At 41.0% G+C, this 27,552-nt stretch overlaps 1 protein-coding gene across 2 annotated transcripts in view; it reads left to right on the forward strand.

Annotated features, from left to right (window-relative positions):
• Positions 1-27,552, forward strand: part of adcy8 (adenylate cyclase 8 (brain)) — a 138,700-nt gene that overhangs the window by 37,253 nt on the left and 73,895 nt on the right. The gene's annotated exons all lie outside the window — the stretch shown is intronic.

A 27,552-nucleotide genomic window follows, 5' to 3' on the forward strand; every position in this document is an offset into this window, starting at 1 on the left:
TATAGACTGTAAATTTCAGGCTCTGCTCACCTAGGAGGTGATACATCAAATGTGTTTTTACAGCTACACTGACAGAGCTAAAAAAAAAACTGTCTTCTTTCCTCTTTTATTTTGTAAGAATTAATCAGTAAGAATAAAAGTAGCTGTGTGTGGCCATCAGGAAACATTAAACAGAAGAGCTGTGGAGAGAGCTGCAGGCATAGCCACAGGCTGAGCAGCAAGCTGAACTGTGGAGCAAGCTGCAGACTGAGCTTTAGGCTGAGCTTTAGACTGAGCTTTAGGCTGAGCTGCAGACTGAGCTTTAGGCTGAGCTGCAGACTGAGCTTTAGACTGAGCTGCAGACTGAGCTTTAGGTTGAGCTGCAGACTAAGCTTTAGGCTGAGCTGCAGACTAAGCTTTAGGCTGAGCTGCAGACTAAGCTTTAGGCTGAGCTTTAGACTGAACTGCAGACTAAGCTTTAGGCTGAACTGCAGACTGAGCTTTAGGTTGAGCTGCAGACTAAGCTTTAGGCTGAGCTGCAGACTAAGCTTTAGGCTGAACTGCAGACTGAGCTTTAGGCTGAGCTGCAGACTAAGCTTTAGGCTGAACTGCAGACTGAGCTTTAGGTTGAGCTGCAGACTAAGCTTTAGGCTGAGCTGCAGACTAAGCTTTAGGCTGAGCTGCAGACTAAGCTTTAGGCTGAGCTGCAGACTAAGCTTTAGACTGAGCTTTAGACTGAACTGCAGACTAAGCTTTAGGCTGAACTGCAGACTGAGCTTTAGGTTGAGCTGCAGACTAAGCTTTAGGCTGAGCTGCAGACTAAGCTTTAGGCTGAACTGCAGACTGAGCTTTAGGCTGAGCTGCAGACTGAGCTTTAGGCTGAGCTTTAGACTGAGCTTTAGGCTGAGCTGCAGACTGAGCTTTAGGCTGAACTGCAGACTGAGCTTTAGGCTGAGCTGCAGACTGAGCTTTAGACTGAGCTGCAGACTAAGCTTTAGGCTGAACTGCAGACTGAGCTTTAGGCTGAGCTGCAGACTGATCTTTAGACTGAGCTGCAGACTAAGCTTTAGGCTGAACTGCAGACTGAGCTTTAGGCTGAGCTGCAGACTAAGCTTTAGGCTGAACTGCAGACTGAGCTTTAGGCTGAGCTGCAGACTGAGCTTTAGACTGAGCTGCAGACTAAGCTTTAGGCTGAACTGCAGACTGAGCTTTAGGCTGAGCTGCAGACTGAGCTTTAGACTGAACTGCAGACTAAGCTTTAGGCTGAACTGCAGACTGAGCTTTAGGCTGAGCTGCAGACTGAGCTTTAGGCTGAGCTGCAGACTGAGCTTTAGGCTGAACTGCAGACTGAACTTTAGGCTGAGCTGCAGACTGAGCTTTAGACTGAACTGCAGACTGAGCTTTAGGCTGAGCTTTAGACTGAGCTGCAGACTGAGCTTTAGGCTGAGCTGCAGACTGAGCTTTAGACTGAGCTTTAGACTGAGCTGCAGACTAAGCTTTAGACTGAGCTTTAGACTGAGCTTTAGACTGAGCTGCAGACTGAGCTTTAGACTGAGCTTTAGACTGAGCTTTAGACTGAGCTTTAGACTGAGCTTTAGACTGAGCTGCAGACTGAGCTTTAGGCTGAGCTTTAGACTGAGCTTTAGACTGAGCTGCAGACTGAGCTTTAGGCTGAGCTTTAGACTGAGCTTTAGACTGAGCTGCAGACTGAGCTTTAGGCTGAGCTGCAGACTGAGCTTTAGGCTGAGCTGCAGACTGAGCTTTAGACTGAGCTTTAGGCTGAGCTGCAGACTGAGCTTTAGACTGAGCTTTAGACTGAGCTTTAGACTGAGCTGCAGACTGAGCTGCAGACTGAGCTTTAGACTGAGCTGCAGACTGAGCTTTAGACTGAGCTTTAGACTGAGCTGCAGACTAAGCTTTAGACTGAGCTTTAGACTGAGCTTTAGACTGAGCTGCAGACTGAGCTGCAGACTGAGCTTTAGGCTGAGCTTCAGACTGAGCTTTAGACTGAGCTGCAGACTGAGCTTTAGACTGAGCTTTAGACTGAGCTTTAGACTGAGCTGCAGACTGAGCTTTAGACTGAGCTTTAGACTGAGCTGCAGACTAAGCTTTAGACTGATCTTTAGGCTGAGCTGCAGACTGAGCTTTAGGCTGAGCAGCAGACTGCTCTTTAGGCTAAGCTGCAGACTGAGCTGCAAACTGAGCTGCAGACTGAGCTGCAGACTGAGCTTTAGGCTGAGCTGCAGACTCAGTTGCAGACTAAGCTTTAGGCTGAGCTGCAGACTGAGCTTTAGACTGAACTGCAGACTAAGCTTTAGGCTGAACTGCAGACTGAGCTTTAGGCCGAGCTGCAGACTGAGCTTTAGGCTGAGCTGCAGACTGAGCTTTAGGCTGAACTGCAGACTGAACTTTAGGCTGAGCTGCAGACTGAGCTTTAGACTGAACTGCAGACTGAGCTTTAGGCTGAGCTTTAGACTGAGCTGCAGACTGAGCTTTAGACTGAGCTTTAGACTGAGCTGCAGACTAAGCTTTAGACTGAGCTTTAGACTGAGCTTTAGACTGAGCTCTAGACTGAGCTGCAGACTGAGCTTTAGACTGAGCTTTAGACTGAGCTTTAGACTGAGCTTTAGACTGAGCTTTAGACTGAGCTTTAGACTGAGCTTTAGACTGAGCTTTAGACTGAGCTGCAGACTGAGCTGCAGACTGAGCTTTAGACTGAGCTGCAGACTAAGCTTTAGACTGATCTTTAGGCTGAGCTGCAGACTGAGCTTTAGGCTGAGCAGCAGACTGCTCTTTAGGCTAAGCTGCAGACTGAGCTGCAAACTGAGCTGCAGACTCAGTTGCAGACTGAGCTTTAGGCTGAGCTGCAAACTGACCTGCAAGCTGGGCTGCAGACTGAACTGCAAGTTGAGCTGCAAGCTTGGATGTCCTCTTAGCTATAGAATAGCTGAAATTACTGAGACGTTTGGCTGTTGTTCACCATTTTAAGGAAATCAATCACATTTCTGAATCAAATTGTACTGTATACATATACAGCATTAGAACATCATATATATGGATATAATTTTATCAGCCCTAAAGTCAGCAAACCGAGCTGATCTGTTAATTCCAAGCTTCATCATGTCGTTGCTCCTGATAACACATTGGAAACATATTGGTGAACATAACACCTGTGTTCGCAGCTGATGTGAAATAAGCTGCTGCATCTCAGCACCTCCTCCTGCTTCCGCCTTTCACTGCAAATCAAATTTACACATGCAGCAACAGCCAGACTACCGTTCTGGCAGCTCTGCAGAGAAAACTGTCAGACCAAAAGGGAAAAGTGTCGATGATTTTTCTGCCAAATTAGTCCGTTGTCTCAGGAATGCCTTTCAGCGGTGTGAGCCATACCTTTTCCTGTGTATGTCTAACAGGAACGTATTGCTGTGAAAAACATAAAGAACATATTTCTGATGCGGCATTATTGTCAATAGAATTACTGTGGCATGTTTCTGTTGACAGGGATGAAATGTTTATTGCTTTTACTGGTTAATTTGGTTGTCACTGGTGTTTTAAAATAAAATGATCACAGCATTAAATAACCCAGGTCAGATGGAGGTAGAAGTCTGTCTCCATAAAGCAACAGAGCTGAGTTTTGTTTCTGGATTTTTTTAATAGCGCGAGGTGGATGAGGAAGTTGTGGTTGGAAATGTCCTCTGTCAGGTTTGCTGATCTCTGGTGGTTGCTGTTGAGAGAGAAAAAATATTTACCTTACATGCAAAAAGCTAGGCCTGGAGCTAAAAAGACACCAAGAATTACGCTGAACGTGGTGGTGGCAGCATCATGATGGGGGGATGCTTGTCTTTAGCAGAAGCACAGAAGCTGGAGGGAGGAAGAGCTGTTAAATATATCAAATTGGACTGCTGGGACGCAATGTTTGGTAAGATACTCTATTTAAACAGTATGCATTCACGCTCTGCCAATCAATAATATATTTGGCCGGTTATATGGACTCTAACCAATTTTATTCTCCACACCTGATCCATACTATTAGTGGCTGAGATGCTGAATCTCACAAAAGATGATGGACATATCGAGTAATAGTCAGGAAATATAAGGTAATAATACTAAATATTGTTGGTGCAATTTTCAGAAATCGCACTGTATACATAGTATTATATATTTTACTGATTTCCTGCAGCCTTAATTACAGTTGATGATGCGATGGGTGGATCTAAATGAAGCAGAATTCTGATAGAAAACAACTTTCAGATTTTTATTTCTAAAATATGTTAAAGGGTAAAGGGTTAGGTGTATGAATGAGTGTGTGCATGGTTGTTTGAGTGTTGCCCTGCGATGGACTGGCGATCTGTCCAGGGTGACCCTGCCTCTCGCCCATAGACTGCTGGAGATAGGCACCAGCTCCCCCACGACCCACTATGGAATAAGCGGTAGAAAATGACTGACTGACTGATTTTAAAGGGTTTATTTTCCTTCCACCTCACAACTCTGGACTACTTTTTGTTGGTATGTCACATAAAATCCTGGTAAAAATCTTGATGTGGCAGTGAAAATATTTGTTCATACCCCTTTAATTTTGTTCTTACATTTTGCCACTGAAAACCAAAACTTTGATGTATTTTAATGGAATATTATGTAATATACCAAATCAAAGTAGTCTAACAGCGTAGACTCGGAGGATCAATAAAGTATTTTTGAATTGAATTGAATTTGAATTGAATAATTGTGAAGGGAACCTTCTTCCAGGTTTGCTGTTTGCCCCTCATCGATCAAACTGCAGAGGAGACTTTTTCCTGCTTTCTGTAAATGTTTGAAACATTTCTCAACGCTTTCAGTTTTGTAGATCACATAACTAATAGTTCTTATGTGAACAGATTCTCCCACCAGAGCTGTGGATCTTTGCAGCTCTTCTAGAGTTACCATGGACATCTCTGCTGCTTCTCTGATTAATGCTCTCCTTGCCAAGTATGTCAGTTTAGGTAGAGCTCCATGTCTTGGTAGGTCTGCAGTTGGTCCAACCTCTCTCCATGTTCAGATGATGGATTGAACAGAGCTCTGTAAGATGTTCAAGCTTGGAATGTTGTTTTAGGACCTAACCCTGTCGTAAACATCTTCACAACTTTCTCTATCACACTTTTCTAAAGAATGTTAAAAAACACTTCTGATCTTCTTTTCACTTCACAGTCATGTGCTACTTTGTGTCGGTTGCATAAGTTTGTAACACTGAGGTCACGCAAACAGGTATAAGGGGTATTAATACTTTTGCAGTGGACTGCATGCATAATCTGTGCTTATGAGTCGCCTTTTTAAAGGAGTCTTGAATGTTTGTCATAGGTGCTGCTTTTACCAAAGACAGGTAGGAAACTATTGAGCTGTAATGACGCCGATAAGGGTGGATGTAAAACATTGTAAAGCATCTGATGATCTGCGTGTAGTTTGGCTGGAACATTTTGTTTTATTGCTCCTAATTACTGAAACCCAATACTGTCTAAAGCTTGTACTGACATGAGCTCCCTTGCTCTTTATGTCGCTGAACCTGACTCTGTTCAGAGGTGATTAGGGTGCCATTGAGTTTTTGCAGCTTCATGATTACATAGTGAAAAACTAACTTAAAATGTTTGTTTGCTCTGATGCCATAAATGCTGACAGCTTGTCTGCAAACAGAACTCAATGAGCTTTAGTTAGTTTTTCAACAAAGTCTGTCTGCAAACATCACAAGGTGATGAATTATTATTTGAGGCCATCCATGTCATGTTGAATTTAAACTGCAGTGCCCTCAGACACAGGCGCTGTCCGTGGAACGTGCTGGTGAGAGTGCCAGCAGATAACCGGGCGTGTGAAGCTCAGTTAATCATTCACTGTCCTCTCCTGCACCTCTGAGCCGTGGAATAAATCCCTTCATTTGGCAGTGTAGAGTTTTTCTGCAGAGAGCAGCGCTTGTAGAGTTAGGTTTTTGCTCTGGTACTCTTAGCTGGCTGCTCCCTTCACAGGTTTTTATACACCTGTAATCAGATACTAATAGCAGGTTTAGCAGAGGTGGCTCCGAGAGCCTCTATGTCTGGTGATGCTGCTGCATCTTCTCTGGAAATCATCAATAAAACATGTGTACAGTCATTGTGCAGAAGGGACACTGATAGAGCTGAAATATTTATTAAATAGACACTCAGTGGGTGTTTGCACCGCACCTTGAGGCAGATCTGGAGTCCACACTAACGATCCTGTAGGTACACTTTAGGTGTTTATACACCCATTTACACCTTATTTGTTCACTGACATGATGAGTATGAGGGCCATTGTAGATAAAAGAAAAAAAAAACAATGTGGTCACAGAGGACTAAATTTCCACCAAAATATGTAGAAATTTTAATTCAAGATTGTCTGTCATTGCGAAGTCAGAAATTTAATGGAAATGTTCAGAATCACCATAAACATCTCAAACAGGATCCGGATCCTGAGACAGTTATGAAAAAGCTGCATTGGGACATTTTGATACAGGAAAAGAATCCGGATTTTCAACCTGTACTCTGGAAAATATCTAGAGTAAACTTACCATTTCAATCAGTATTTTTTTTTTTTTTTTACAAATATCTGACTTTTAAGCTTAATAAAGTTCTGAGTTTTTTAAGCAAATATCTGACTTTCAGTGTCAGAGAATATCTTAGTTTTCATATTGTAAATTTTACCCTTTAATTTTGGAAACATTTTTTCTCATAAAAATGTGAAATTACTCAAGAAATGGGGAAATTTACTCCTGCATGGCCACATTACTATTTTTTTTACTCCGTCGTATTACTCAAACCTGCAATATGAAATTATTAAAGTTTGGACTTTAATGCCTTATTTTTAATGGATAAATTATTTCGTGAATTATTTCTAGCCCCTCTCTATTATTGATGCACACATTCCAGCCAGTGAGGTGGTGCTAATACATAAAAAAGTTTATGTGCCAGTTGCAGAGAAGATGCACAGGATTTATTGAGTACCTGCAGTATTTCAGGTCCATAGTATCACCTCATGTTGCTTTGAGAAGGGAGACACCAAACTAACGGTTTGGCGCTTGTTCTCAGCCAGAAGAAGTAAGTCTATGCCTGACGTGACTGTTTAGGTTCACCTGATTCAGAGGTCTAACCAAAGGTTATTTGAATGGATAAATCATGTTTATGTAGCAACTGCTTCTGTTTAGATTAGTTTAGGTGATTTTAATATTGTCCCAGCATTAGAAATAGTTTTATTAAATTGCACTAAACTCAACCATGAAAGGTTTTTAAAGGTAAACTCCAACTGTGTGTCTTTAAAATCCTGAACACTCACAGTGAATTTAACATCCATTTAGTAACACAGTCATTTGTGAAGTGAGATGATGGACTAATTTGGCACATCTCTGTGAAAGCCAGCAGTACCGAACTTAAGCAAATCTGAAACTGAAAATATTCAAGAGCGCCACCGCAGCTATCAGCAGCTACCAGCAGCTACCCGCAGCTACTCGCAGCAACCAGCAGCTAACTGCAGCTGCTCGGAGCAACCAGCAGCTATTCACAGCTACCAGCAGCTACATGCAGTTATCAGCAGCTACCAGCAGCTACTCGCAGCAACCAGCAGCAACCCGCAGCTACCTGCAGCTACTTGCAGCTACTCGCAGCAACCAGCAGCTATTCGCAGCTACCAGCAACTACCAGCAGCTACCAACAGCTACCTGCAGCAACCCGCAGCAATCAGCAGCTACCTGCAGCTACTCACAGCAACCCGCAGCTACCTGCAGCTACCTGCAGCAACCAGCAGCTATTCGCAGCTACCTGCAGCTACCCGTTGCTACCCACAGTTATTCGCAGCTCCCAGCAGCTACCTGCAGCCAACTGCAGCTACCCACAGTTATTCGCAGCAACCAGCAGCGACCTGCAGCTACCCTAACTCATAACTCCATATACAGGTCCTTCTCAAAAAATTAGCATATTGTGATAAAGTTCATTATTTTCCATAATGTCATGATGAAAATTTAACATTCATATATTTTAGATTCATTGCACACTAACTGAAATATTTCAGGTCTTTTATTGTCTTAATACGGATGATTTTGGCATACAGCTCATGAAAACCCAAAATTCCTATCTCACAAAATTAGCATATCATTAAAAGGGTCTCTAAACGAGCTATGAACCTAATCATCTGAATCAACGAGTTAACTCTAAACACCTGCAAAAGATTCCTGAGGCCTTTAAAACTCCCAGCCTGGTTCATCACTCAAAACCCCAATCATGGGTAAGACTGCCGACCTGACTGCTGTTCAGAAGGCCACTATTGACACCCTCAAGCAAGAGGGTAAGACACAGAAAGACATTTCTGAATGAATAGGCTGTTCCCAGAGTGCTGTATCAAGGCACCTCAGTGGGAAGTCTGTGGGAAGGAAAAAGTGTGGCAGAAAACGCTGCACAACGAGAAGAGGTGACCGGACCCTGAGGAAGATTGTGGAGAAGGGCCGATTCCAGACCTTGGGGGACCTGCGGAAGCAGTGGACTGAGTCTGGAGTAGAAACATCCAGAGCCACCGTGCACAGGCGTGTGCAGGAAATGGGCTACAGGTGCCGCATTCCCCAGGTCAAGCCACTTTTGAACCAGGAACAGCGGCAGAAGCGCCTGACCTGGGCTACAGAGAAGCAGCACTGGACTGTTGCTCAGTGGTCCAAAGTACTTTTTTCAGATGAAAGCAAATTCTGCATGTCATTCGGAAATCAAGGTGCCAGAGTCTGGAGGAAGACTGGGGAGAAGGAAATGCCAAAATGCCAGAAGTCCAGTGTCAAGTACCCACAGTCAGTGATGGTCTGGGGTGCCGTGTCAGCTGCTGGTGTTGGTCCACTGTGTTTTATCAAGGGCAGGGTCAATGCAGCTAGCTATCAGGAGATTTTGGAGCACTTCATGCTTCCATCTGCTGAAAAGCTTTATGGAGATGAAGATTTCATTTTTCAGCACGACCTGGCACCTGCTCACAGTGCCAAAACCACTGGTAAATGGTTTACTGACCATGGTATAACTGTGCTCAATTGGCCTGCCAACTCTCCTGACCTGAACCCCATAGAGAATCTGTGGGATATTGTGAAGAGAACGTTGAGAGACTCAAGACCCAACACTCTGGATGAGCTAAAGGCCGCTATCGAAGCATCCTGGGCCTCCATAAGACCTCAGCAGTGCCACAGGCTGATTGCCTCCATGCCACGCCGCATTGAAGCAGTCATTTCTGCTAAAGGATTCCCGACCAAGTATTGAGTGCATAACTGTACATGATTATTTGAAGGTTGACGTTTTTTGTATTAAAAACACTTTTCTTTTATTGGTCGGATGAAATATGCTAATTTTCTGAGACAGGAATTTTGGGTTTTCATGAGCTGTATGCCAAAATCATCCGTATTAAGACAATAAAAGACCTGAAATATTTCAGTTAGTGTGCAATGAATCTAAAATATATGAATGTTAAATTTTCATCATTACATTATAGAAAATAATGAACTTTATCACAATATGCTAATATTTTGAGAAGGACCTGTTTCATCCAAATGTGCCCTTCTGTTCCTGTCAACTCCATCACCACCTGTACTACAATAAATATATATTGTTATTTATATTTTTACAACTTTTTTCTTAACATCATCACTGTTGCTGCTGTAATTATCATTCCTTTCTTTCTTGCTCTGTCCCATGTTTTGCCACTGTGATACGTAAAATTCCCCATCTTTATCTTATCTTGAAAAATAACCTGTACAGTAATGCAAATGCTAGAGGCTAAAAAAACACAGTCACTAGTTGCTATGGTGATTCCCCCATGTTTTAAAAAGTGGATGAGGGACAGCCATCAGCACTACTCTTTTCACTAAAATTGTAGGTTATTTCAAAAGTATTCTTAGGCCATGATTAGTGGAACCTTTTACTGGACACAAATGGTGAGTTTTCTGTGTCTACAATGTTTCCTTATAGATGGTATGACAGGTGAAAAAGACCTTCTAATTCTAGATTTTAAAGAAAAACTTGGATCTGCAATATACAATAATACTGTCCATCATACCTTAAAGACAGCGCCGGTCCCTAAGAAAATAAACATAAAAACAATGAACGATCTTATACCTGTGGCACTCACACGGCTGCCATGAAGTGTTTGGAAAAGTTGGTTTTAACATCAACACCATGGTCCCAGTGGAACCCTCTATCAGTTTGCCTACTGTTCTAACAGATCAGTGGACAACATGATTGCATTTGCACTTCACTCTGTCCTTCAACATCTGGACAGTAACAACACCTACGCACAGCTATTGTTCCTGGATTTACAGCTCTGCCTTCAACAGGATCAGGCTGCCGAAGCTGATCTCCAAGAAGGCTGAACTAGGAGTACCAACATCAACCTGTTACTGGATCCTGGACGTCCTCACAGACAGTGGTGAGGATTGTTGTGACTATGAATCTGAGAATATTATTTAATATTTAATATTAATATTTTAATATTTTATCAAATAATATTTTGATCTGTTAAAGGTTGTCCTGTGAATACCAGCCCAGTAAGGCGATGGTATTAGGACAAAATAGAAAGATGTGAGACGAGCTCTGACATTATTGAACAGCATAAACTCTGCACATATATGGAATGAATTCACACAATTTCTTAAAATACAAGAATTTATTAACAAAAATAAGTCAACTCAAAGTCAAACATATTTCAATCAACAAACTCTTTACTTTGCTAAAACAATCCAACTAAACTACCAAGCAGAATTAAAGAATAATGAAGACTAATGGGTTATGTGCAATAAAAACAAGTTGATTAAAGATGATTGAAACCATGACCTAAAGAGTGATGCAACATCACCATGCAATGTTATTTATGTTTGAGAACCAAGGATTATCTTGAAGAATCTGGAAATGAAGTTAAGTTAGTCTTGGAACCAACTTAGACAATAATCAGCAAATGTTTAGACAACCATTCACAATGCAAGATCAGATAAAATATTATTTTAATAAAATAATGTTTTAAAGAATGATTTGCTGAATAAAACCAACCTTCAGGATGACTAATTCTCAACAGTGTCTAATTAGCTGCCTTTATTTATTAAAATAATATTTAAAGAAATATTAAGGGAATATTTTGGAAAAGAGCCAAATCTTTCTGGAGAAATGGGGCTTAATGGTGTTTACTTCGTTATCAGATTTAGTAAAATAATGTTTAGGGACTATTATTCACTAGCTTGAAAACTAACAACCTTTCTGTTAAATATTCCCTAGCAGGCAAGCACGTGTTCTTAGCTGTTAGCAGTGAAAGCTAACAAAGAAGCTGATAGCTTAGCACCAGAATCAAACACACACCTTTAAAATACCGTTAATAAAAAGGTTAAAATGCGGACGGCGCGCTATGGCCGATCTTCGGTGTTTAAAATCACCCTTTAAATAAAGTTTGACTTAATTTAAAAAAAAAAACACAATCACAGAACTCAAACTGAGCACGTGCTGAGGAGATAATCTGCTAGCACTAAGATGGCTGAGTTTCAACACAAACAAAACCAAACTTCATAAAATGAAAAACGTTTAGATCATTTCATCCTAAATATCTTTCTATTACTCTGCCCAAACCTAACCTCGTATGAACCATGCTGAGGAGTTGTCTGGGCGACAATGAAGTTTGAAGAAAGCTCTGTGAACAAAGGGTTAGCTTCCAGCTAACCTCCGGAGCAGTGGCTGGGCGGCCGCTTTGTCCGCTGACCACACTGCACGTTACCACGGGATGCGGCTCCTGTTGTCGTCCTTTCAGACCGGGAAACCCCCATTAAGTATGCAGACAACACCATCATCTTTGACCTCATCAGAGGATGGGATGAGTCTGCATACAGGGACTTGGTTCACAGGATCGCTGTCTACAGAGAAGATGACCTTGCTCTCAACTTAGACAAAATGAAAGAACCCCCCCCTGCAGTCACTGACTATCAACAGGACAGAGGTGGAGTGAACTGACAGCCACAGGTTCCTCCGCCTTCACATTGCTGAAAGCCTCAGCTTGGAAAGAACCACTGTTGCCACAATAAAAAGAGCTCAGCAGGGGCTGCAATTCATCAGGCTGTTGAAGAAAGCCGGGCTTACATGTCTACCCCTCATTCAGGCCTACAAAGGACTCGTTGAAAACATCCTCACCAGCGGTTTCACAGCAAGGTACAGGAACACCAACAAGACTGAGAAGAGAAAGCTGCAACGGGTCGCCAAAACTGCAGAGAGGGTGATTGGTGCTGACCTTCCTTCCATGGATTCTATCCTCATACAGTGAAGTTGGAGAAATGCTCAGAGCATTCTCAGGATATACACCACCCTGCCCATGGAGTATTTCAGTGGGTGTACTCAGGCTATAACCTGAGACGCTGCAGGCCTGTGAACATCAGCACTCACAGGGTCCACTTCTACAACAGTTATTTCACAGCCACAGTCAGGGTTGTGGCACCGGATATTAAAGAGGGAAAATACCTCAAAACTAACAGTGTGCAGTTTCTATGAATTTGTTTCTGGTCAAATCCATCTCTCTGTGTACATTTCAGTTTTTATTAGTGATTTTTATCTCATGTAATGCTTTTATGTTTTATATTTATTTTTCCTTTCTGGCTCAAGGACACAAGCATTTCGATGTACCTGTTTTTTTTGGGTTTTTTATTGGAACACACGGCAAACAGTAGGCAGTTTAGCTACATTCACACTGTAGGTCTTGATGCTCAATTCCGATTTTTGTTTTGCGTGGATATTTAAACTACTAATTACATGCTGCGGTTATCAGATTTCAGTCTGGATGGTTCACGACCCCAAAGCGACCAGCATGTGCAGAAGGAGGATGAAGACGTTGCACAGTAGCACACGGTTTACAGATGTAATAATGGATGCCTGGTCTGTGTATCTGTGGAGCAGTGACTGCTGGTTCTGTAGAGAAGTCTGTGTGGACGCGTAGTCGGACCCAGGACATGTAAAAGTCGGATAAAAAGCTTCTCAATGCAGACACTTTAAAAACCATCAGATATCTATCTGATTTAGTACTATATATGGAAGTGGCACAATTCAGATTTTTTTGGGGGGCTGTCATGAAAAAGTCAGATTTGGGCAGCGTCTGCCTGGAGGGTGAACGTAGCGTAGTGATGGGTGGACCTCCTTCAGTTTCCAACCCACAGCTGATTTTTGCAATCAGCAGTACTTTCAAACAGTCAAAAAGTGCTGCAGTAAGCTTTCAGCTAGCTAACCAGCAGTGAGCAGCAACAGCTTTAGAAAGGGTATTGCTGTGTTACTTTAAGCAGCACACAGCTAAAAAAAAAAAAAAACTCTGGTCACTCTGGTGCTTTCTCTTGCATTCACTGGACTTTAAATCACAGGAACTGTGAAGAAAGGTTTTCTGAAACCGCAACGCTTTAAAACTTGGATAACAAAAACCGGCTCTTGCCTATTCTTAATGATAAAGCGAAAGCCCTCTCTACCAAAGTGTTATCATTGCTCTGTAAAAGAGCCTTTAGTAATACAGGTTTGACTTGAGAAAATAGTTTTAATTTCATGTAGAAATAATTTTTTTTAAATCCTCCATTTACAATGCTGCTGCAGCAGCTCAGTCTTCATGCAGCCATAAAGAATGAAGATGCTCCTCGTGGATTTTGGAGCTGTGTGGGAGTGCTGCAGGATTTTTCCTTTAAGCGTGACACATGAACATTTAAACGGAGCCATCTTTACCCACGTCTCCTCCCCCGAGGCTCCTTGCTGTATCTCAGAAAGCCTACTGGTGCATTACGGTGTGCTACTGTATGTTATTGAGAATCTCTCCCAGGACGCCATCAGCGCTGATTTAATTTCTTAGATGCCCCCCGAAGGCTTTTGCTCCTCCCACTGAGACAAAAATGAAAAGCCCATAAGCTGCGGCAGCTGTGGCGGCATCCGTGATGTTTCGGAAAAGATCAGCGCCGGTTGGCCATAAAGGGCATCAGCATGGAGACCGCCGGTGCACTCATTAGGGGGAAATGCCAGTGATGTGAATGTTTTTAACAAGGCCTCATTAAAAGCGGTAAGCCAGGAAGAGGCTTGTCAACAGCTACATGGAAAATAATTAACCCTCCTGTTGTCCTCATTTTCTGTATACACCCTGTGTCCTCCGGGTCAAAATGACCCGTCTTCACTAAACCCCAATATAAGCAGCTTAATTGAATTTTAAACACCAAATTTCATCTTGCATATTGTCATTGAGCTCAAAATGTGTGAATACTTGAGTTTTCCCTCTTCACTTGAATTTCTATAGCTTAAGCTTATTTGTTTTCTCCAGTGAACAATTTAAGACAATGTACAATACAAAAATATGAAAAATAACATAACCCTTTCAACTAATTAGCACATGTAGGGCAGTATACAAGTGCACAGACCTTGCAGATATATTTCTTACACCTGCAGCACACACTACGTGTTTTACAGTCCTTCTTTTGAGGGCAGAACTGACATCTCTTCCTCTTACTTGCCCTAGCTGGGAAAGTGGCTGTGGTAGATGGATCCTCAGGTTGATCAGGAGCTCCTGCACTTTGAATAGCTTTCACAACTGCTGCTGAGGGTTATGTGCGGGGGACATGCTTCCTTCTTTCAATGAGTGGAGTTGCAAGTGCCTTTCCTAGCTGCTCCAGGAACAACCTCTTCTTGTTCTGCTTATGAGACATCCAGGTTGGGTTGATCTCTCTCCAAATCACAAAGGCATTGTAGGAGGAAACATCAATGATGTTGTGGAAGATGACCAGGGGCCAGCGGGCAGTCATTCTTCTGCAGCTATATGTTCCAATCACCTTATCCAGGTTGTCCACACCTCCTTTGTTGTGGTTGTAGTCTAGGATGATGATTGGCTTCCTGTCCTCACGATCGCTAATGTCACCGTCTGTGTGCAGTTTGCTCAGAAGAACTACATTCTTGTTTTTCTTTGGGAGGTAGGAAACTAGAGTGGTGTTGGGCGTGAAGGCAAACTTTGAGGAGAAGACCTCTCTCTCCTTTGACGCAAGCAGTGCAGGTGGGAGCTCAGGCTTATTCTTTTGAACTGTACCAACCATGGTGATCTTCCTCTTCAGGAGCTGCTGTCAGAGTTCATAAGAGGTGAAGAAATTGTCACAAGTCACATTGTGACCCCTCAGTCCCTCTGTCACATCAAGCACAACTCGCAACCCCTGGTTCTTCTCTGGGCACCCATTGGTCGGCTTCCCAGTATAGACTTGCATTTTCCAAGCATAGCTTGATTTGGCATCGCAAGCCACCCATGACTTGATCCCATATTTTGCTGGCTTGCTGGGCATATACTGCCGGAAAGGACCTTTGAAAAAAAGACATGAGCATCAGTGATTAGTATCAGTGTCACAGAAAACAGTCAAAGAAATCAATAGTGAAAATCACTTTTATTACAAATATGAAAACAGATTACCTCTAAATGGAACCAGTTGCTCATCAACTGTTACGTCAGGCCCTGGATTGTAGAGGTAGGGCAGCCGCTCCACCCACTTGTCCCATACGACTCTTATGGCTGCAAGTTTGTCTGTCACACGTCTTGCTGGTCTTGACTCACGGTCATCAAATCGTAGCAGTCTTGCGTAGGTGTGAAAGACTTTGAGTGGGATTGTGGCTCGGAAAATTGGCCTTCCACTCTCAGCATCCCATAGACTAGCTGCAGCCTCACCTTAGGACCTGTAAACACCTGCTAAGATTAGCAGCCCTAAGTAGGCCTGCAGGTCAATCTCATCCATCTTTTTCCAGCTGTCTCCATATTTGAGAAAACCCTCCAGATTTGTCATCCCCAGGATTATTTTTTCTATTGCTGGTGTGATAAACAGGTAGAATGTAGAGACAATATTATGGGCATGAGAAACGGCATACCTGGTGGGTCATGGGGTCATCTTTATGATGTTTTGTTCTGCATGCCTGCCGTGTTGGTCATATGCTTTTTGAAAGGAAAGTCTCTCTTTCAGCTTCAGGGTTTTCTTCTTCTTCTGAAGATGATTCATCATGCTCTGGGTTGTATTCCTCCCCATCTTCTTCTTCGGATACATCCTCCACTTCCTCTTCTGAATCAGAGTTGCCTTGCTGGACATCTGAGAAAATCAGCTCTACAGCGTCTTCAGCAGTATAACGCACACTCATGGCTTCAGCAAAGACAGAATTCGGGGTTCTGTTATCTGCAGCACCTTTATAACCTCTGGAAATAAACAGGTGGTCTTCTGAAGCCTGCGAGAACACCACCTGATTTGCCTTGTTTACTTCTGCTACTGATTGATCTGAGACACATCTAAAACATTGTAACATTCTGTGGTTTGTAAATAACTCTGTGACCTTGATTTCAACTCTATTTGTCTCACGGGTCATTTTGACCCGAAGACCACCTTTGTACCTTTTTTTGAACAGCTTATATGGAAATGTGAATAAAAGCAACATTTCACTTTTTCTATTGTTGGGGCCAATCTAGGAAAAGTCATAAAATTTCAAGTTAAAAAAATTAGCATTTAGTGGATTTTTTGGGGGGTTTTAACACAGTGGCGGGTCATTTTGACCCGAGGACAACAGGAGGGGAAGGAAGGGTTAATAATAGTAATTATTATGGTGCTGCTTTGAATTCAAACCAAGCTTGAATAGTGATATACTGCATGACAGAATATAACAGCATACATTCGAGAGCTATACAGGTAATTTTTATAGATAATATAAAATTATTTGCTTTATATTTGAATGAATATATAAATTAGACCCTAAACATGAATAACTCAGCTCCAGTTTATATAACACTCTAAATAACGATATATATTCAGGAAATGTAATAAAAATGGGGAAAAAGCATAAATGACTGACCACATTCTTTATATTTAGTCTGTCTGTTGTGTGAGTGGAATAGAAATAACCTTTTTGTCCCTCAGTGGGGAAAATGTGCCAATAATAATAACTTACCACTTTGTTTTGGTTCTCAAACCTTATCTAAGAGAATGCAACACATTTGGAATAATATCCATGCCCATGCCCCTGCCCCTGCGGTAAGATGTAAAATGAACTTTCAATTAAGCTTCAGTCTAATGTCAAAATGTATATTTTTCAACACAATCTTTATTTCAAATGTTTATTCAGTCATGTTACCTATAAGGGAATATTAGTACCACAATTATTGACACCTTCATTAAACTGAAACCTGGAACAAATGACTGCCCACTGTGATGCACGGTAGAGGATCTATGATACTATGGGCCTATATCCCCTCAAAGGTCATGGGAACCTTGTCAGAGTTCATGGCATCATGAACTGTTTGAAATACCAGGACATTTTAGCTAAAAACGAAGTGATTTCTGCCAGAAACTGAAAACAGGTCATCATTGGGACTTTTAGCAGAATAATGATCTAAAACATGGCAAATCAACACAGAAATGGTTTCACCAAATACAAAATCAACTGGCTTCCATGGTAGCCTCAACCTCCAGACATAAATCCAACAGAAAACCTGCAGGCTAAACTCTTTTTGTAGCATATTAGGTTAGTTTTTAGTATAACAGTCACTATTTTACAATAATTTTACAAACCACGGACCCCCTGCAGGATCAAGCTGGAATTGATCCTGCAACCTCTCAGTGACATTGACTCTGACCACAGCTTTCCAATGTTGCCTTTAGAGTTTGACTCACAGTGAGACTGAGGGGATCTCCCTGATGTCACAGGTCATCTGCTCTCATAGGCTCCACGGTTTTATGTGTGTGTGTGTGTGTGTGTGTGTGTGCATGCATGGTTGTTTGCCCTATGTGTCTGTTGCCCTGTGATGGACTGGCGACCTGTCCAGGGTGGACCCTCACCAAATGATAACATTAGCTCCTGCAAAGGTTACCGAAGCCTGTTAATCAGCTGTTCATTTAAGTCAGGTGTGTTGTAGACGGAGAACACCTAAAGCATGCAGGACAGCAGGCCCTGAGGACCAGGGTCGGGAAACACGTCTAAGTGGGAGAGTTTTACTGGATGTGTGTTGTATAAGCACAACACATCTTGTACTTGATACATGAAAACTGCGGTAAGAATAATAACCTTCGTGTAAATTGCTTTGGTTCATCTCCGTCCACTGCTCCTAAACGCCAACTTCCTTTTAAATTCATGCAATCCACAGTCATTTTCTAAATGGAGTCTGGGATGAGAAACTCCAAGAGACTTTATGTCCTGTTTATGGCTAACTGCTATCCATAGTGGCGCGGGTTGTACCCTTAGCACATAGAGCCCTTTGCATACCAGCTGCTATTGGCATTATTCTGGTCCTTAAACTAACGACTGACAGGCCGGTACATTGGCTCATCTTGGGTTTGGAACCAGCTGATCCTCAATTTCAAGCTTATTTCTTGGCATTATTACAAAAAGATAAATTATTGCATTTTTATTTGCTGAAAAAATGTCCCACAGACCCAAACACCAATATTTGAACACTCCATATTTCACAGCAAAGCAAGTTAAGATGAATCAAAACAAACAAAGAAGACAAAGCAAACAAAGCAAAAAGATATTCAACATGAGCTTCAGCTTTGTTCATTATAAAGTTTTGAATCAAATCATTACCCTTCATCAGAGCACCTGTAGAACCATCTGTGTTCTGTAGAAAACACCAAAACAGCCCAAACCTGACCTGTAACACCACATGGTCCTACTACTCTACCAATGCAAATGCCAGCTTATCTAAAATATTCTTCATTTTTGCATGAGTCTGTAGCTTCACATTGAGTCTTCTCTAATGTAGAACTCCTGACAGCTGAACCCAAGGTGGTGCTAAACATGCAGTTCACTTTGACTTGCAGTAGGTTCGTTAGCCCTGCTGTTTTATGAAGTGTTAACTATATTGAGCTATCTTTTCTCCTCTTTATGGCTGATTCTATGATAGAAACATCCACAGAAATGGTCCCAGTCTGTGAAAATGTAATTTCTTAGAATTTCCCCAGCTGGTCGTAACAAACGTTAGCTCTCAGCCACATGGTTATTGACACCCAACACATCCTGTATCCTCATGAGGTGCACACTCAACACACATGAGCACCAATGTAAGTCTCCAGATGAATTATTTACATTTTTATATGGTTCGGCTCTGCCCTGCTTTATAATGCCACACTGGGCAACTGCTCCTCGGGCCAATATCAACAACTGCCACTGTGTGGGAGTTTACACGTAGTCTACTTCAGTGCCCTCTGTGGGAAAAACCAGCTGCAAAACAGACCACAGTAACACAGTCGAATAAAATTATTTACATTCATTACTACAGCATATTGTATGCTAATTACCTGATCACAATCAACTATTTTCAGGCAATATTCTTACATAAAATCAGTGCTTGAAGCATTGTATATTGAAACATTAACAGCGTTATGATGAATAATGAATATTTTAGTAAGACATCTACTTGTAGTAGATCCAAAAAGCTAAGATGACGCACTAAAGAGGCTGAGGAGGGGAAACAGGGGACCTCCTTACATTATTATCTGTAAGAAGCCATCATGGAGGGGGGGGCTCTCCCTTATGTGACAGTTGAAATACTGAGGGAGCAACTTTATTAGCAGACCAACACACTTCAACTTGTGGCCTTCAGGGTCATCACTGTTGGAGTCATCCATTTTGGTCGCGCATTTTGACATGTGCAGCTCAAGAAATGTCACTGCTCTGACGTCACCCGGGATTGTAAAACCCGCAGGAAATAAAGTTTCATGGCCATTTCCAGCGTGTCTCACGGGACGACGCATCAGAGGCACACATCTGGAGAGACAAAAGCTTGCAGGCGAACGTTTGCTCCACAAGGCCATTCCTGGAAGAGCTTGAAAGCTGGAAATCTGTCTGATACAAGAACGCCAGAAGATTCATACGCCGATCGAAGACCACGTCGACACCCGGCGCAGGTTAAAACCCACAGATGTTTCATGTCCAAGGAGATGAGTTTCCTCCTTGGTGATTCAGCCGACTAAAGGTTCTTCATATTTTCGCCTCCTGGACAGATGAGAAGTTTACCGTATTTTCCTTGAGGTCAGACCTGACCCATCGTCAACAAGAGAAGAGATGAAATCAATGTAAAAGTAATTTCATTCTTTTCATATTAAACTGGATAGGTACATTTAGAGGTCTGGGCATGATGAGGCACAGTGAAAGTGATTTAGAATCACCAGTAGTTAATCTCAGGTATTAACTTGATGCATGCAATACTGATTGAAGTGTTTTATGCTGAGCTGTGTTTTGATTTGCTGCGTAAGCGCTGCTGAATCGTGCGTGGTTCATGTTTTTGTCCAGCTGATCCCAAATCAGCCAGGAGTTAGAAGTTGGACTTTTAAAAGTTTTTAATTTAAAGGCACTGCGGTCTGGGCCTCGCCTGACCATTCCTTTGTTCCAGTTTTATTGATGGAGTTTTTCTACTGAGTTCCCGCCTCAGAGTTTATGACTCTTTGTTCGTGATTTGGGGCGATCAGCTGCTAGAGACCAAAGGGCGTGGCCCCACCGTTTTATCAGCTGACCGCTGGAATGGAGACATCAACACACCAGGAAGACTTCTCTTTCCATTTAACCCAAATTGTACATTTTGTCCATAAAACTGCTGGTTTGATCTTCATTGAAAACTAAATGCGAATATATTTTTCTTTTATTATTATTGTTAGGTAGTCATTTTTATCCTCTTTGTGTAGAATAGTGTTTGTTAGTTAGGTGATGGTTTTTGGACCAGAATAATGGTATTTCAGGATTATTTGGCTTCAATAAATCTTCATATATATGATTAAGAATAGCATTTGTGTTTATTTCATGCAAGAGTGATTTATCTGTTTAAACAAGGTCGAAGTTCCCACACCTTCCGTGAAGCGGTTGAATAAACTCGCATGTGTAATTTATCAATTATTAATGATGAATAGCTAATTGTAATTATTAAAGAGCTTTGAGCCCATAATCACAACACCAAGAGGACATCTCTGATTTCTATTCGTAAGTCATGATTTTTGGTTAAGAAATAAAAGTTTCTTTCAAATTATGATTTTAAATTAAAATTCTTGATAAATATTAATCAATAATCATAATTTTTACATCACAAAACACCAAACAGTTTGTGTTTGAATTCAAAAGGATTTTACACAAAAAACTCTAATGAACCAATCACACGTTCACACATATAAACAAGCTGACCAGTCAGCATTTATGGGGATTGTGGTTGCTGACTGCTTGAACCAAATAGGCTCTGCACTGAACCCTTTTGAATTTAAAGAGGAAATCACCTCATATACGGTATGTAAAAGTATTTCATTCCTAAAGGTCCACAGCAAAATGCAGACAAGCTTAAATCATACATAGAAATGACATGAAACTCTAAAAAATCTTTTTTGTTTTTCCAAAGTAAATAACATTAACTAAACTAGAGCAATTAGCATAATATTAAAAGGTTATGTTCATAAAATCAATATTGGAAAATCAAATTAGGAACATAAGAGGAACATGGAGCCAATCACAGAAACTCATTAATAGACTTCATGCTTCATTCATGCTGCCATGAAATTTAACTATTTAGACCAAATATCCAGAAAGCCTCTTTGTTTTTCCTGATAAAGTTGACATTACTACCTCTTTGACTGGGCTTAAAAGCTTTAATGGCCATGAGGAATAAATGTGAGCTACGATGTTTTTCATTAAATGTCTGTTTTGGTCCATCGAACAGCTGGTAAACACACATATGGAGGAGCATTTAGGCACAGGATATTCATACGCCAACAGGGTTGCAGTGGTTTAATTACTTGCACTATTGAGGGGTTATTTATACAGAACAATATTAAATGTGTCACCAAACACAAAAATTGAAAAACTCTGACGTAAACTGAAGATTTGATGCCCAGATGTCTATGAAGAAAACTTCCCCTCTCTGGACTCAGAGGGACGTTTTGTTGATGAGTAAAAATACCACACAGAATCATTCTTTAAATACTTTTTCATTTTTATATTTCATGTTCAGCTGCAGATCCGGTCTCCGACACAAGGAGCAGACAGCTGGGAAAAACCCTCTAATAAAATGTCATCTTGCTCTCCATGAAGCTTCATGCTATTGAGAGCAGCAGAAATCAGAAAATCCCTCTTGATGCTCTATTTTTCCCACTTGAAATGTGCTCTTAGTGCAGCAGTTTTACTGCAGAGGAAAACACGAACAGAGCACTCGAGTGCTTCTTGCTCTGTGATGGAGGACAGCAAACTGTCTGTTTGAGGTTTTTATCTACTGTGATACGATTCTGCCTCGAGTCCAACAGTGGAAGCACTTCCTCCATCCTGAAAAAAATTAAATAAATCAGATACAGCCAGCAGGGGAGGAATGAAACCTTGTTTGATCAAAATAATTTGATCTGATTCATGCTAATCAGCCTGATGTGAACTGTACGAAAACATCCAGTCTATAACTTTAGATTGAGCAGATGTTTTGGGGTTTTTATGGGGATAAATAAAGTCCTTCTCCCATATGAAGGTGGTTGAACTCAGACATTAACTTGTTGTAAATAAAGTGTTTTAGCTTGTTGCTGTAGGGACCCCAGGCATGGGGACGACATAAGAACTTTTCTGGAACTTTCAAAATAAATCGCATTAACCTACTTCCAGCACAGCCAAAAACGGGGTAACAGTGGACTTCCCGTGATGTCACTGTCCGAATAAAAACCTCGCTTTTGCAACAAACTGACATCTTCACGTAGGTCCCCAGAAGAACTGGAAGGAGGGACACAGCGGTAATGTCTCTTTGCTGTCAAACAGACATAACTCTTCAAACTGGATCCAAGAGTGTCATAAGATCATCGGTCATATGCACGAAGTGAAGTACGAATGAATTGGTGTTTGTGTATCTGGTATTCATTCATGAATGAGGTAATTAAGGTACAAGCGTAGCTTGACTTTCTCTCTGAGGTCTACAGAAGCAAACTGTGTTCCAGAAAGTTCCCAGCAGAGACCCTGTCTCTACGACGCCGAGTGGAGCAGTTTTCCTGGTCTGAAGGAAGGACAAAGGGACCTCATCACCGTGGTTACAGCTGTAACATGCAGTTTGGCCGGCCGACACAACGCCTAAGTTGGTTCCAAGACTAACTTAACTTCATTTCCAGATCCTTCAAGATAATCCTTGGTTCTCAAACATAAATAACATTGCATGGTAATGTTGCATCACTCTTTTGGTCATAATTTTCAATCATCTTTAATCAACTTGTTTATATTGTACATAGCCCATTAATCTTCATTATTCTTTAATTCTGCTTGGTAGTTTAGTTGGATTGTTTTAGCATAGTAAAGAGTTTGACTTATTTTTGTTAATAACTTTTTGTATTTTAAGAAATTGTGTGAATTCATTCCATGTGTGTGTGCAGAGTTTTGCTGTTCAATAATGTCAGAGCTCGTCTCATCCCTTTCAATTTTGTCCTAATACCATCGCCTTATTGGGCTGGTATTCACAGGATAACCCTTAACAGACCGAAAGATTATTTAATAAAATATGAAATTATTAACATAAAATATTTAATAATATATTCATATTCATAATTATAACATTGCATTATTGTTGTTCATATGATTCACAATTTCTGACTTGATCTGCTTTACACTAATTGATAAAAGTGTCTTTTTGTCCCATTCTTCTAAACTTTTACTGATCTAGTCGGCTGTAATGTGTTCTGGGAAACTGTTACAGGCACACTTCTCATAATTTTTGTATTTTTACCCAGGCTGAAAATTCACTAAAAGGAACTGAAGCTACATATTCTTGCACACATTGGCGCAGATCTTATGTTTAAACGGGGCGGAATTTAAAAAGCTACGCTGCCTTCTCCATTTTTTACTCCTGTTTTGCACATGCAGTCTACACTGGATTTATAAATCAGACTGTATTAAATTAATGTAGATATAAACACATTCAGGCTTTTTGCTTTACTTTTTAAGATCAGATTTGTTGTTTTATACTGTTCCTAAATGTGTTTCATAGCTAGGGAAGTTCCGGACTCAGTGTTGGTAATGGCAGGGAAATAATTTTCAGTCCTAAATATTTGCCTAAAGTCTGAGGAAAAGTTTGGAAGAGAGCAGAAAGAGAATTTAAAATGAGGAATGCCTTTGAGGTCTATGCAGAACCACCAGCTCAAAGAACTGGCTGTTGGTACAGTCTGGATGTTCCTCGTCATGAATTCAGAACCTAATTGTATCAGTGTAAATGTAAAAATGTTGCTCAGTAAACTGGATCTGGTCTCGAGTGCAGAGTGAAACAAAACAAAGCTTGCTGGTGCTTTAGAGATTATGTGGTTAAGAAATAAAATATGAAACAGAATCTCAAAACAAGAGGATAAGGCTTGTATTTGATTCTGATTGGACTATCTTCTTGGTTCTGGTTCTGTGTCTCTTTTAGACTTGAGTGTGGCTTAAAGGAACTGATCAGGCTCTGTTAAGTCTTATTAGATGAAGTTGTTCAAACCTTATTGTTTTCATCAGAGAAAAAAAAAACCCATTCCTAAACATCAGCTCATGAATCTTTTATTTTAAAAGCTGCTCAGTTCTCAGATTTACAGAAATAAACAACCTTAATCTGCAGTTCAGTAACTTGATTTGAGACCCTAATTCCCGGAAAAATCATTTTTTAGATGAATGAGTGGTTTGTATCATATATTGTTTGCACTAGTAGTTGCACAGTGAAATAAATAAATACATAGGTCATGTTATAATAGATATTAATTTAAACATTTGTGAGCTGCTCATTAGTTAGAACTTAACACAATAAATGAAGTGAGAAAAACTGCCTTCAAGTCAACCTGAAAAACTATTTCACTAATTTCATCAGCCTGATTCTCGATGAAAAACATTTGTTTTGTCCTAAGCTGCTGTAGATCGACATAAATCTACTATGAGATCAGGGATTAGCCCGGGCATATTCTCCTGGGTTTATGTGCTTTATTTAGAAGAAAAAAACAACCTTTTTATAGAAACTGAGACAATTGGAGGGCAGCAGATGCTCCGGACCTGTTCAGACTTGTCTTTGAATGTAATTACACCCCATCCTCCATAAGAGGCAAACAAACACAGTTATTCTTCATGGAGCATCATTTTCATGTTGAATTCAGCCTCACAGCTAGTCTGAATGCCACGGTGTGTGTAAGGTGGAAGCAGTGGTGTGTTTCCATCTGTGAACTGAACTCTCAGCTCACCTGCTTTAACATTTGCATCATGTGAAGCTCCAGCAGGCTAGAGGAAGCCCGGCGCCGGTGAAATCCCTCATGTTGCACAGCGTTGCATCAGATCGGCCCCTCTGAAGGCTTCAACATGCCGAGCTGCTCTTCACTGAGCGTGCTCAAGACTGATGAAAGCCCTCTGTCTTCATACTGTCATTTTCAAAGACCCGAGGATGGCAGCCTTGTTTTTCTGACTCACTTCTGTGTTTTATTTAAATATGACACGTGTTTCCTTCAGCCTGTGAGGAATATCACAGCAGATCTCACATCTTTATTTACAGAAGAAAACAGATCTTAGATCCCTTTTTAAGAGAAGTATTCTTCCATCTGTAACTTTATTTACAAATTGTAATTCAAACCTAAATAGAATCGTTCTGTTACTCTCCTTCACTGTGAATGTGTGTAACCCTAATTTAACCCTAAATAAGACACACATTAATTTAGAATGAAGACATTGAGCCTGATTGTCTTTCTGAACCGGAATCACAGAACAAAAATGTTTCCAAGCAGCATTTTTCCAGGCTGTCCTGCAGAAAGGACGTTGGTTGGTGTAGTATGTTGGAGCGTGTGAGGTAGGAGCTCTGCTCACTTGTTTGTCGATAATCACTGACCTGGTTTTTCTTTTGGCTCCGTACTCACGTCGGATCTGGTTTCAGATGTTCTCGTCGCAGCTCGTTGGGGAGGATGAAAGCTCGTCAGTGACGTCAGGCTGACTTCTGACATGAATTCTTAATTAGATCTTGACTCTCTTTTGTTTCATGTGCGGTCCAAACTGCAGGGTTTTGGTGTTTCTATTTTTATACTGAGCACCCTGAGCTTATCTGGGGGCCAAACGGTCACATATTTAAGTTTATAATTGCATTTCTCATCTTGGGATGGGAGATTTTCTCCACTCTACATGTTTTTTTTTTTATCAGACATGAACCCAATTGATTCATTACAGAAGCACCCAAATGTGAGGATACCAGCTCCCAGATTCTGATTCTGTTCTGAGAGGGGAACTACATAATTTATGAATAATTTATGTTTTAGTGAAGGAACTCAGACAGATGACTCATTGTGAACTAAAAGCAGAGCTGACAGTTAGCAGGACTCCCCGTCCCTGAGTTTTTTTATTTATTTAATGTTGACATCAGAGCGATGAGCTCACTTGGACGTCTCCTGCAGCGGCTTTTGACTTATGGATGATTATTATTTTTCAGACACCCTACAACAGAGTGTGTATGACAGTGTGTTAGTGAATGACGAAGCTGAACACAGAAAGATTCAACAATTTATGCTACAACTGGATGGCATCTTGTTTGTAATTATCTTCCTACAAATATTAGGTTTCCTAATATTTCTCTGCTATACAGTGGCTCCAGTCAAAATGCCAGGCTTTTGTGATGTAAACAAATGAGAATGTAATTAATAACTTTTTTCCACATATAATGTGATATATTTTCTGTACAATTCAAGTGAAAAACAAACAAGTTTATCAGAGGAACAAACACAGCATGTATAAGCTGGTTGCACAGTTGTGCACACCCTTAAAGCAACACTCTGTTGAAGCTCCTTTAGATTCAGTTTCAGCACTCAGTCTTATTGACTGTCAGTTACAGTGAGTCTGATAAACTTGAGATCGAGTTCAGACGTCCTAGTAGGATCTTTCTGACATTTCCCCACATGGATTATTTAGCTAAACCAGAGTTTACAAACAAAATCGAACCCTACAAATGTATCAGTCAGGAGAAGAGTGCAAAAAATATTCCTCAGCATTACACATGCATCACGACACACAAGAAAGTCACATATAATAAAATATGGGTAAATTAATAAAAATGGAAGATGGAAATGGATCGGCGAGGCTGCCAGCGGGGAGGCAGCAACATTCCTGTCAGGAATTCCAGGAACCGGTTTGGTTGTGTTATTCATGTTTGCAGACACCTTCTGTTTTCTTCAAATGTCTGGACTAAGGAGCAAGGTTGCAAGGCTGAAGCCATTTCTTCCTAAGAAGACTCCAGATCTGGTTAAAACCTTTTAGAAGAATCTGTTCTCTGGACTAAAATGATTCATCATGGTCTCATTTTATCAGGGATGTGTACACAGAACATAAAAACTCATTCATTAAAGTAGTTTTTTCAGATAAAGGAAGTAAAATGGGCCAACATGTTGACACTGTGCATTTAAGTTAGTTTCCAGAGTAGTTTCACAAACTGATTATTTGAACGTTTATGATTGTTTTTTTGCCATTTCTATGTAACAGTGGGTGGTCCCTCTGAGCAAACAGCCATTTGCATAAAATTATTTTGATTTCCTATCATAAAATCATGCTATTAATGTGAATGTAAGGGAGGAGAAGACCATCTTCACTGAGCTGCGACATTTATTAG

Source organism: Girardinichthys multiradiatus, chromosome 6 (assembly GCF_021462225.1).
Source record: "Girardinichthys multiradiatus isolate DD_20200921_A chromosome 6, DD_fGirMul_XY1, whole genome shotgun sequence".
Taxonomy (NCBI): Eukaryota; Metazoa; Chordata; class Actinopteri; order Cyprinodontiformes; family Goodeidae; genus Girardinichthys; species Girardinichthys multiradiatus.